The sequence below is a fragment of the Dermochelys coriacea genome, chromosome 3 (assembly GCF_009764565.3).
Source record: "Dermochelys coriacea isolate rDerCor1 chromosome 3, rDerCor1.pri.v4, whole genome shotgun sequence".
NCBI classification, from domain to species: domain Eukaryota; kingdom Metazoa; phylum Chordata; order Testudines; family Dermochelyidae; genus Dermochelys; species Dermochelys coriacea.
Window position 1 is genome coordinate 100,537,578 of NC_050070.1, and position 12,227 is coordinate 100,549,804.

The 12,227-nt window shown below is 48.1% G+C and overlaps 1 protein-coding gene across 7 annotated transcripts in view; it reads right to left on the minus strand.

Moving 5' to 3' along the window:
• SAMD3 (sterile alpha motif domain containing 3) overlaps positions 1 to 11,520 on the minus strand; it is a 102,172-nt gene extending 90,652 nt beyond the window's left edge. For 3 of the 7 annotated variants that reach the window (XM_038396763.2, XM_038396767.2, XM_038396762.2), the window contains exon 1: positions 11,314 to 11,490. The gene's annotated coding sequence lies outside the window, so the exon portion shown is untranslated. Of the gene's footprint in view, positions 1 to 10,476; positions 10,571 to 11,313 lie in introns of those variants that run through there. The other 4 variants (XM_038396766.2, XM_043510938.1, XM_043510937.1 and 1 more) reach the window with 4 other exon arrangements.
• Between the last annotated feature and the right edge of the window lie 707 nt (positions 11,521 to 12,227).

Genomic DNA, 12,227 nt, shown 5'->3' on the forward strand with positions numbered 1-12,227 from the left:
AAAAGTTTTTTGAAGTCCACTATCCTTAGTCTCCTGCTCTCATTCCTTCCTTTTCTTAGAATCATGAATATATTATTTTATGATCACTGTCACCCAAATTGCTTTCACTCTTCAGATTTGCAACAAACTCCTCCCTGTTAGTCAGAGGCAAGTCTAAAATAGCCATTCCCCCGGTTACTTCTTCCACTTTCTGAAACAAAACTTTGTCCCAGTTACATTTCAAGAACTTATGCAACGTTTTGTGTTCGGCCATATTACTTCTCCAACAAATGTCTGGAGAGTTAAAGTCTCTCATTACCACCAGGACTTGTGTTTTGGATATTTCAGTTATTTGTTCTAAAAATGCCTCATCCACTGCCTCCTCCTGCTTTGGTGGTCTCTAGAAGACCCCTACCAACATTGCCCCTCTTTTTCCCCCCTTTTATCATCATCCAGAGACTTTCAGCTGGTCTGCACCTCACTTCCTTCTGCACCTCAGAACAAGCGTATGCATTCTTGATGTATAATGCAATACCTTCTCCTTTTTTCCCTGCCTGTCCTTCCTGAACCAACTACACCCTTCTATACCAATATTCCAGTCATGAGGCAAGTCAGTTAACCTCTCTGTGCTTCAGTTTTCCTTATCTGTAAAATCAGGATAAATACTGTCTCCCACCCTCTATCTGTCTTGTCTACTTAGGCCTCAATCCTGCACACACACGTGCTTAACTTTAGTACCATGAATAGTCTTCTCAGGGTACTAAAGTTAAGCATGCATGTTAAAGTGTTTAGGATCAGGGATTGTAAGCTGTTTGTTCTTACTTTGTGTTCATGCCATGTCATTGTACAATGGAGACCTGACCTAAGTTTGAGATTCCAGATGGTACCATAATATACAATATAAATATGCAGTCCTACAGCAAACGTAATAATCAGTACTCATACTGCAGTAAAAACAGGTATATTGCCCCTCTGCACAAACAGCTGTTCTACCATGCAGCATCTGAGTGTATTGCCATTTGATTCAATTTACTCCTGCTCTATTCTATATAGAATATATACAGAGGTAGTATGCCCATCATGAGGCAGTCATCATCGGTGATCCCTTGAAGTTGAGGATGATCTCTTTCACAGGTTTTATTTTTTATGGGTCCTTTGGTGACTGAGGAGTCCGATCCTTGAGCCACAAGCTTGTTAGCAGACATTGCAGGTGGTGTTGGAAGACAGGGTTGGGCCACAATCATTGTGTGACAGTTATCTTTCCTTTCTTTTCTGGCGTTTTTCTGCAACCAGGGCAAGGCGATTTTCCTGAAAAGTGGACATTTCCTCTCTGACAAGTCTTCGCCACTTATCCCTATCCTGGGCTGCTGTCTCCCAGTGTGTGGTGTCAATGCCAAATCTCTTGACGGTTACCTTGATGGTGTCTTTAAAGCGTTTCTTTTTTGCTTCCCCGTTTCCTTTCTCTTTTGGTGAGTTGGGCGTACAGCAGTTGTTTTGGTAAGCATGTTTCAGGCATAAGCACACAGTGCTCCCTCCACCTCAGCTGGTGCTGAATAATCAGGGCCTCAACACTGAAGATGTTGGCCTCTGAGAGGACACTGACATTAGTGTGATGATGTTAACTTTAGTACCATGAATAGTCTTCTCAGGGTACTAAAGTTAAGCACTTCATGTTGAGGATCTTCCAAAGAAAGTGCTGGCATTCCAGCTTTTTCAGGTGTTTTCTATAGGTCACCCAAGTCTCGCAGCTGTCGAGGAGAGTTGGCATTACCACCACTTTATAAACTAAAAGTCTAGGATGTGTTCTGACGTTGTGACTGTTGAACATCTGGCGAGACAGTTTGCCAAAAGGAAGGCTGGTGCGGCAGATTCTATGCTGAATCTCGACATCTATGTCTGCCCTCTGTGAGAGATGGCTGCCAAAATAGGCGAAGTATTCTACATTTTCCAGTTCTTCTTTGTCAATGTAGATCTTCCTTGCTGGGTCTGATGATTGACCGGGGAGTGGCTGGTGGAGAACTTTTGTTTTGCCGATGTTCAGAGTTAGCACTAGGCTTTTGTAAACTTCAGAGAAGCAATTAAGGGCTGTTTGGAGATCCTCCTTTGAGCGTGTAACTACTGCACAGTCATCTGCGCACTGGAGTTCAGTTATTGTTGCCAATATTACTTTAGGCACGAAGATGAGAAAGGTTGAAGAGGTTGCCGTCAATCCGATTTTGGATGCCAATGCCCTGTGGTAGACTGTCTTGGGTTAGAGTTTTCATAGCTGTTAAAAAAAAAAAATGGAGAAACGGGTGGGTGCCACTACACAGCTTTGTTTTATGCCACTTTGGATGACAAAGGACTCAGAGGTAGAGCAACTGCACAGGATGGAGGCAGTCATCTGGTCATGGAGGAGTCTTACAATGGGGATAAATTTGCTTGGGCAGCCAAACTTTGACATGATTTTCCACAGAGCCTCATGGTTGACAGAGTCAAAGCTTTGGTCAGGTTCATAAAGGCCAGATACAGATCCTGGTGGTGGTCTCGACATTGCTCCTGGATCTGCCTGGCTGCAAAAATCATGTTGGTGGTGCCTCGTGATACTCTGAAGTTGCGCTGGGACTCTGGAAGTACTTCCTCTGCAAGAGGGAGCAGGCGCTTCAGTAAGATTATAGCAAGAATTTTCCCAGTGATGGAGAGGAGGGCAACGTCTCGATGGTTGTCACAGTCAGCCCTGTCTCCCTTTTTGAAAAATGGAGACTTGTTAGCATTATGTAAATTGGCAGGGATTTCTTCGGTGTGCCAGATTTTGAGGAGCAGCAAGTGAAGCTTGTTAGTTAGTATTTCTCCCCCCACTTTCAGTACTTCAGATGGTATGCCATCAGGACCTGGTGTTCTACTGTTCTTCATTTGTTTAATTGCTTTGTAGACCTCCTCAGGTGTTGGGAGGTTGGCAAGAGTTTCCCAGATTGGGTGCTGAGGGATGGAGTCTATGGTGTCGTCAATCACAGTCGATTCTCGATTTAGAAGCTTTTGGTAGTGTTCCTTCCAGCGCTCTTTGATGGATTCGTTATCTTTAAGAAGAGTTTAAGAAGTATCTTCAGATCTCAGAGGTGTGAGGCCAGGGTCTTTGGTCCGTACAGGGTCTTTGTGTCACAAAAAAAGCTCCACATATCATGTCTGTCAGCGAATGTTTGGATTTCTTTTCCTTTGTCCTCCCACCATTTGTTTTTGATTTCTCGGATCCTCCTTTGAACTTCAGCTTTGAGCTGATGGAAAGAACTCTGCTTCTGACTGGATAGTGGTTGGTTTTGCCAGTTGCAGAAAACTTTTCTCTTCTGCTCCCAAAGGGCTGTAATCTCAATATTGTCATTGTCAAACCAGTCCTAATGGCGGTAGGTAGCAAGGCCGATGAATTCCTCGCAAGCCTCATGGATGATCTCTTTTAGGGCTTCCCAGTCTTCTTCAACACTTGTGTTGTCATTTCCAGGTGTGCATTTGGTCAATATTTCACTGAGTAGTGTTTGGAAGTTCTCTTGGTGCCCTGAGGACTGAACTTTTTGGATGTCGTATTGATGTCTGTGTGATGTGGACTGCTTTCTATGTTTCGGTGCAATCCTGATGGACATGACTGACCTCACCAAGCCGTGTTCAGTCCAGCAATCATCGGCTTCTCTCATGACATGGGTGATTTGGATATCTCTTAGATCCTGTGTTCTTACAATGACGTAGTCTAGGACAGGAGTCTCAAACTTAAATGACCACGAGGGCCACATGAGACTAGTACATTGGCCCGAGGGCCGCACCACAGACCACTCCCCACCCCGTTTCCCTGGCCCCATGAGGCCCCCCCGTGAGGCCCCACCCCACCCCACCTCTTCCCACTCCTTCCCTGCCCCCATTCCAACCCCTCCACTGAAATCCCCACCCCAACTCCGCCCCCTCGGGGTGCAGAAGAGGTGAAGGGTGCATCAGGGGGCTCAGGCAGGGGGTCGGGTGCAGCAGGCGGCTCAGGGCAGGGGGTCGGGGTGCAGGAGGAGTGCGGGATGCGGCAGAGGGCTCAGAGCTGGGGGTCAGGGTGCAGGAGGGATACAGCAGGGGGCTCAGGACAGGGGGTCGGGGTGCACGGTGCAGTAGGGGGCTTAGGACAGGGGGTTCAGCTGCAGGAGGGGTTTGGGAACGGGGAACCGCGACCAATGGGAGCTTCGGGGGAGGTACCTGAAGGAGCGGCCAGGGCAACACACAGACTCCTGTGGCCCCCCCCCCCCACCTCCTCCAGGTCCTGGTCACTTCCCGGAGTGGCGAGGGGGCAGGGCGGGCAGACAGGCAGGCAGCTGCTCTAGGTAAATGCTGGAAGGGGCCGGGGGTGTTGTGGGAAGCTGGCGGGCCGCATGTTTGAGACCCCTGATCTAGGAGGTGCCACTGTTTTTGAGTGACAAGTTGTTCTATACTTGTTGCTTTGACTGAAGATTGTGTTTGTGATCACAAGGTAGTGCTCTGCACGTTTGCTGAGTAGAAGGATGCCACTGGAATTGGTCTTGCCCACTCCTTCCTTCCCAATGGTGCTATTCCATATGTTAGAATCTTGGCCAACTCTTGCATTAAAGTCCCCTAAGAGGATTATCTTATCTGTTTTTGGAATGGATGACAACATTTTATCATGGTCAGCGTAAAAGGATCCTTTCTGTTCTTCTTCAGCATCGAGTGCTGGTGCATATGCACTGATGATCGTGGCAAATGACTTACTGACCAAATGCGCAGGATAATAATGCACTCGTTGATGCAGATGGGAAACTCAGTCAGGCGGTTGACTATAAGGTTCTTGATTGCAAAGCCAGCACTGTGTATTCGCCTGCTGCTTGCTGGTTTTCTTTTCCAGAAGAAAGTGTAATCACCGCCCTCTTCCCTCAAGTGGCCTTCATCTGCACATCTTGTTTTGCTGAGAGCAGTGATGTCGACGTTATACCTCGAGAGATCTTGGGCAACAATTGCTGTTCTGCGTTTGGTTCTTTCACTTTTTGATTTGTCTAGTAGGGTATGGACATTCCAAGTTGCAAGAACATTTTTGTTTTTTTACCACATTGGGATTGATCCCTCTGGACGTGATTATCCAGTCAAGTATGGTGGGATAGCCTATGTTTGGGGCACCTTTTCTAGTGCCTTCACCATATGGGGTGAGAAGAGGGGTTTCTAAAAAGGCCTGCTCAGTCATGCCTTCTGCTGCCAAAAATGCCCCCCTATCCCAGTCCAGGGGCACATGACAACCATCTTGCGGACACCGCATGCGTGTGGGTCTGTGACTAGGAACTTCTGGTGATCACTTCACCTGTCCCAGTCACAACTCACCCATAGTCGCAGGACTTTTATGGGTAGGGGTTGCGGAAAAGTTCTTCCTCAGGAAAAGAAGCCTGCGTGTGATTAGTTTAATGTGGAGGAGCTGTTGCACACCAGCAGCCACATAAATCTTGGCGGAAGAGGCACCTGTGTCCGGTGGCAAGGAGGTCCAAGACAACCAGGGATTTCTTCACCATTGCAGCATTTGTCCGCCTTCGCAGCAGTTGAGAGGTGATCCTGCTTCATCCACCTGTTCTGCCATTGAGGTCTTATACTGGGTTGTGTTGAGCTGCACCTTGCCTTCAACCTTACTGCCATGGGTGACCCTGCCAGGGGTACAGGACTCCCGATGGCATCGCTCTTAGGGTCTTAAGTATACGCAAGCTTCTCCACCACGTCAAGGTGACCGCCCAAAGAGAATACATTACTAAATACATTTCATCTAGTAAACTTCTATCAACAATAATATCTAGGTGCTATTTGCATGCATTTTTATGAGAGATAAAAATAGATTTAAAATTTTTATTAAAGCTAATGTTAAAAAAATTATATAATACATAGGTCGAGATAACAGTGTCTGTACATCTGGGTATAGAGATTAGATTATCCACAAATACAAAGTTTGTTTTTAAAAGTCATATGATACATAGAGTACATAATCAGCAATAACCCAAATTTAGGTGAATAGATTAACAATACAGTTTAGATATTAGAATCCGAATACTTTGGTACATCACTCATGAAAAGTTGTACAGAAATTTGGTTGTGAAAAGCAAAATATATCAATGAGTGGAGATTGTCCCTCAGTAATTGAGAATTAGGTTGGTTGTCCATTTAGAAAATGCAATCCATAAGGAAAGTATTTGTTACTTTCCTGACTGCGCTTCTCATCAGCACTCCAGCTCATCCCTCCTGGTATTGCCAAAGTCCAGTGATGTGTTCTATGTAGATGTCCCTCGATCACCTGATGGCATCCGACACCATGAGCTGCTGTATCAGCCGAGTGTAGCGTTGACCGATTCTGCATTCTCTCAGCACTCGCTCATTACTGGAGTTCCATGTGCCTAAGGCTCCGAGGATCAGTGCATGTGTCTGGACCTGGTAACCCTTAGCTCTCAAGATTTCGGCCAGAGGGGCATATTTCTCTACCTTTCGAGCTCGGGCATCATGGAAGGCTGGGGTCCTGTTCTCGAATGGCACTGTGATGTCCATAGTACTGGAGGAACATAGCTCTCCTCTTCCCTCAGGATCCCTTACTTACAAGGTGGGACTCCACCAATCAATTAAGTAAGCACCTGCATGAAGTGATGAATCTTGCACTGTGTCCAGAAGGTAGCAGGATTTGGTGCTACCTGATAGCTGGTGGTAGCAAGTTCCACTGCCATGAGCCTGTCACTGAAAAGGCTCTCATCAGTCTTTATGGGGTACACCCTGATCTCCATCAACCAAGGCTGTCTCCTTGAAACAGCCAGTCAACAGCATTCAAACATTTGTGCAATAGGACCCAGGACTGTACAGACAGTGCGGAGAGTGCCAAGCAATAAGACCAGCCTACTAAAACTCTGGAATCTCCCCCAACATTTGATACCATATAATGAGTAGCAGAGAGACGGGTTAAAAGTCAAAGGGAAGAAATCAAAGAGAAACTGAAATGAAACCACTGTAGTTACCAATAAAACAAAACAATCACAGCACCACAACCAGCCTCACCAGTCAACACAATCACCTTCTATTTGCACCTCTAAAGCATTCTGTTCAGTCGAGAAATGACGATTACATACTTGGGGAAATGTACACATTAATTGTGTGTTAATCTATAACAGTCAACCTGATACATCATTTTACTTAATCAATGACAAATAATTTGGTCCATGTTGTAACCTGATTTTTTCCTTCAAAGCTTCACATTACAGAGTGTAATGTGTATAAACATTGTCATATCTCTTTCTGCAAATGAGTACATTGTCATGTACTTGAAAATAAATACTGTTCTCAGCTGCACTACAATGTGTCTGTTTTCTGAAGAATTTCTAAATAAAACAACCTCATTATACTTAGGGCTGGTCTACACTGAAACATACATTGGCATAGCTACATCTCTCAGGGTGTGAAAAATACCCATGAAAACTATGCCAATCTAATCTCCAGAGTAGACATTGCTAGGTTGACAGAAGAATTCTTCCATTGACCTAGCTACTGCCTCTCAAGGAGATGAATTAACCACAGCAATGGGAAAACTCCTCCTGTGCCTGTAGACAGCGTCTACACTGAAGCACTACAATGGTGAACTACAACAGTCCAGCTGCGCTGCTGTAGTGTTTTAAGTGTAGACATAAGCTTAGGGCTTGTCTACACAGGCAATTTACAGTGCTGCAACTTTCTCACTCGGGGGGTGTGTGAAAAAACACCCCCCTGAGCGCAGCAAGTTCAGCACTGTAAAGCGCCAGTGTAGACAGTGCACCAGCGCTGGTAGCTGTGCTCCTCGTGGAGGTGGGTTTTTTAGAGTGCTGGGAGAGCTCTCTCCCAGCGGTCTGCCGTGACCACACAAGCCACATTAAAGCACTGCCATGACAGCGCTTTAGCCTTGCTAGTGTAGACTAGCCTTTAGTCCAGTGATTAAAAAGCTTGGGCCTGGTTCTCTGCTTTGCACCTCATGTCATCATTTATAAAATGGGTGTAATGTGCAACCATTCTGATTTGGTAGTGGTTTTGCATTCACTTTTACTGGGGTAAGTGACTTTACCAGGTGCAAAGCACTGGAAAATCAGGTCCTCAATTTATTTATGTCAGTGGGAGTAGCTGAATCAAGGGCAGTACCTGGCCCAGAATCTTCATTTACACTGGGGCAATCTAGGCATTAAGGAATTAGATATGGGTTCCAGACTTCTTGACATTTAAAGAAAGCAAATAATCAAGCAGCCAACCATTTAGATCTACGCAAGGCCATTTACCCCTTTTATGAGCCTTAACTTGTGTTCTCCAGAGACATCCTTTTCCCTTTCTTAAAGCAGTTCCACTTTATTTCTTCTAGTTGGGTTGGTCTACACAAAGATTTTGTACTGCTATACCTATAGCTATTCAGAAAATTCTATAAAGTAATACAATCCCCTAGTGCTGACACAGTTATGCCGGTATAAAGATGCTTATTTCAGCAAAGCTTATTCCCCTAAATTTACAGGAATACACTATTCCAATATAGACATCTTGATGATAAAAGATACCCTGTTTAGACAAAAGGAAAAGCAGTACTTGTGGCACCTTAGAGACTAAAATTTATTAGAGCATAAGCTTTCGTGAGCTACAGCTCACTTCATCGGATGCTGTAGCTCACGAAAGCTTATGCTCTAATAAATTTGTTAGTCTCTAAGGTGCCAGAAGTACTGCTTTTCTTTTTGCGAATACAGACTAACACGGCTGCTACTCTGAAACCTGTTTTGACAAGCACTTTTAAAGGGGACATTGTGGCAGAAAATAATTTACCCACATTATTGAAAGAATGTGATACATGGGGCTAGGTATCATTATTTTGTTACAAGGGTTCAGTTCCCATTGAGCAGTTTAGCCCAATAAGCCTAGTTTACCTTTTTTATATTTTACTCAGCTTGTATAGCAATAGACATGGAGTTTGCATGGCCTACTACTCTACAAAGTTTCTCCTCTGACTCTGCTGAACTAGGTTTGCCCCATATTGCTCTTCAAGGAAAGTGCAATCAGGTGTCACAGCAATTTGATAATGCTTACAAGGAAACTGAGGTGCAAGGGTAATTCTAACTTTCAGCTTCCTGAAAGAGAGGAGTATACAATCTTCTCTCATTCACCATACATTCTACCTCATTTTAGCACATGCCTTTTAGAAAGCCTCCCACCAAAGCAGCAAGCAAAAAAGGAGGATTTTGGAAAAATATTACGCTATAACACTATTTTGCAAAGATAAGGTATCTTCAGAAGCAACACTTGTGGTCAAGGTTAGGTGGTGAGATAAGCAAAAGTCTCTCCCAAAGAACCAGATGCATAAAATGCACCAAATGACCCCTAAAAGCGATTCACAGGGAAAACCGTGCCATCAACCACTTTACACTTCGCCACCAGCCAAGGCTCTCAAAGCACTTTCCACACAGTACATGTATTGTCTACTCCTGGGGGAAATTGTGCGCCAAAGCACAATGCAGAATTTTGCAGAAATTAACGTGCAAGCAGAATTTCCTTTCCCGCAAAGAAATAGACTGCAGCGCTGCTAGCCGCACTGGACTCGGCAGAGCCAGGTTTGCACATAGAAGACACTGCTGTGGGGAGGGAAAGGGATCTAGAGGGTTCCTGGCAGCTGCAGTTCTCAGCATGCCCTGAGGGAAGGAGAGGGCTGTGTGCAGGAAAGTCCACGCAAGCCTGGGACCAAGCATCAAACTGTTTCTCCCTTTGTATCCCTGGACTGATGGGGGACAGGCAGGGGGACGAGTGTCTGGGCAAAGGGGGACCCCCAACGGCTGGGCTCTGGAGAGGAGAGTGTTTGGGTGTATTGACGGGGGTGGCCCGCATATATATGTGTGTGTGTGTGTGTACACACACACTTTTACAGACATACTTGCTGACAGATATTTTGAAATAAATTACCAAAATAATTGAAACTGGTGTGATTATGTAGTGTTATTTTGACAAATAAAATTTGCAGAATTTAAAAATAGTGTGCAGAATTTTTTATTTTTTGGCACATTTCATTTTATTGGTTGCCAACTTTCTACTTGCACAAAACTGAACACCTTGCCCCGCCCCCTGCCCTGCCCCTCCTCTGAGCCATGCCCATCCCCTGCCCCTTCTCTGAGGGCCCGTCCCTTGCTCACTCCAACCCTCCCTTCTTCTGTCGCTCACTCTCCCCACCCTCACTCACTTGCTCATTTTCACCAGGCTGGCTCAGGGGGCTGGGGTGCAGGAGGGGGTGAGGGCTCTGGGTGGGGCCAGAAATGAGGAGTTCAGAGTGCAGGAGCAGGCTCCAGGCTGAGACAGTGGGTTGAGATGCAAGATGGGGTGAGGGCTTCAGCTGGGGTGGGGCCAGGGATGAGGGGTTTGGGGTGAAGAAGGATGCTCCAGGCTGGGATTGAGAGGGTCAGAGAGGGATCAGGTTGGAGTTGGGGCAGGGGGTTGGGGCACAGAAGGGGATGAGGAGTACAGGCTCTGGGTGGCACTTACCTCAAGCAGCTCAAGAAAACAGCGGCATGTCCGCCCTCCAGGTCCTACCCAGGGGTGCAGCCAGGGAGTTCTCCACTCCGCCCCTGTCCGCAGGTGCCACCCCCACAGCTTCCATTGGCCATGGTTCCCAGCCAATGGGAGCTGTGGAGTGGTGTTTGGGGCGGGAACAGCATGGAGAGCCCCCTGGCCGCTCTACGTGTAGGAGCCGGAGGGGGAACATGCCAGCTGCTTCCTGGGAACCGGGCAGCGCAGAGGCTAGCAGGGAGCGTGCCAGCCCCGCTGCACAGTGCCGCCAACCGGATCGTCAACAGCCCGGTCAGCGGTGCTGGCTGGAGCCATCAGGATCCCGTTTCGACCAGGCGTTCTGGTCAAAAACCCGACACCTGGTCCCCCAGCGCAGAATGCCCCCAGGAGTCACCTTCCGAGCTCGGGTGAGCAGACAGCGCGCGGGAGAGGGGGTGGGCAGTAACAGGGCCTACATAAGACAAAGCCCCACGGATCAGGTCATCTGGCCACCCTCCTCTGCACACCCCGCTGGGGGGGGGGAGGGAAAGGCAGGGCGCTCACCCCACACGCCCCGCCCCCGTCCAGCCAGGCAGCCGCCTGAGAGGCAGAGCCAAGGGCAGGTGAGCCCCGGGCACCGCGGTGCGCGGCGGGGGCGGACGCCGGCCGCGTCTGGCGGAGAAAGGGGCAGCGAAGGCTTCAGTTCGCAACCCCCCCCCCCCCAGCTCCGGCTCCGCCCGCTCCCTCTGCCCCCTGCCTTTGGGCTCAGCGGGACCGGAGCTGCGGCCCGCGGGCCAGCCCTCCCCAGCGCTGCTTGCACCGCGCCCCCCTTACCTGCCCCGCTCAGCCGAAGACTCTCGTCCCGAGCAAACTTCATGCAAAGCTGCCTTTGCCTTTGCCTTTGCTCCCGGGCGGCGCTTCCCCTTCCGGGGCGGGGGCTGGCTCTCCGCCGCGGTGGGAGCAGGGCTCGGGCTCGGGAGCCGTGCCGGAGCGCCCGCCCGGGGTGCTCGGGAGAGTGGGCGGGGACAGGGGAAGGGGGGGGGGCGGTGCCGTGGGTGCTTTTCCCAAAGCAAAACTGGCTCGTTTGCGGGGTTCAACCCGCGGCACGTTCTGAGGGAGGAGGCAACAAGCGCGGCCACCAGCCACAAACACCCTCCCCGGCCGCTGCCGCTGCCTCCGCCCTGGGGCGCTTCTGGGCCGGGGCAACATCTTCCGAGCGGGGCGCTCAAGCCCCAGGCAGCCCGGGGCTTCCTGCTGCTGCTCCTCTGAGCTAGGCAGTCCGGTGGAATATTTCTGGTTCCAGTATAAAGGACAAACCGTGCTGTGCCTTAAAAGACGGAAAATGAATAGATAAGCTGCTTGGTCTGACGGTCGATAATTAATCCTGTTTGATGGGGGGGGGGGCGGAGGGATTTTGTTTGTTTTTGTCTGTAAATGAATCTTGACTCTGAGTTTGGACTCTTGGAGCTGGTTTTGATTTTAGATTGAGGAAGGAACAAGACGCCCTTGCAAGGAACATGATTTAAAAAAAAAAAAAAAAAAGAAAAGGAGTGCTTGTGGCACCTTAGAGACTAACACATTTATTTGAGCATAAGCTTTCGTGAGCTACAGCTCACTTCATCGGATGCATTTGGTGGAAAAAACAGAGGAGAGATTGATATACACACACAGAGAACATGAAACAATGGGTTTATCATACACACTGTAAGGAGAGTGATCACTTAAGATAAGCCATCACCAGCAGCAGG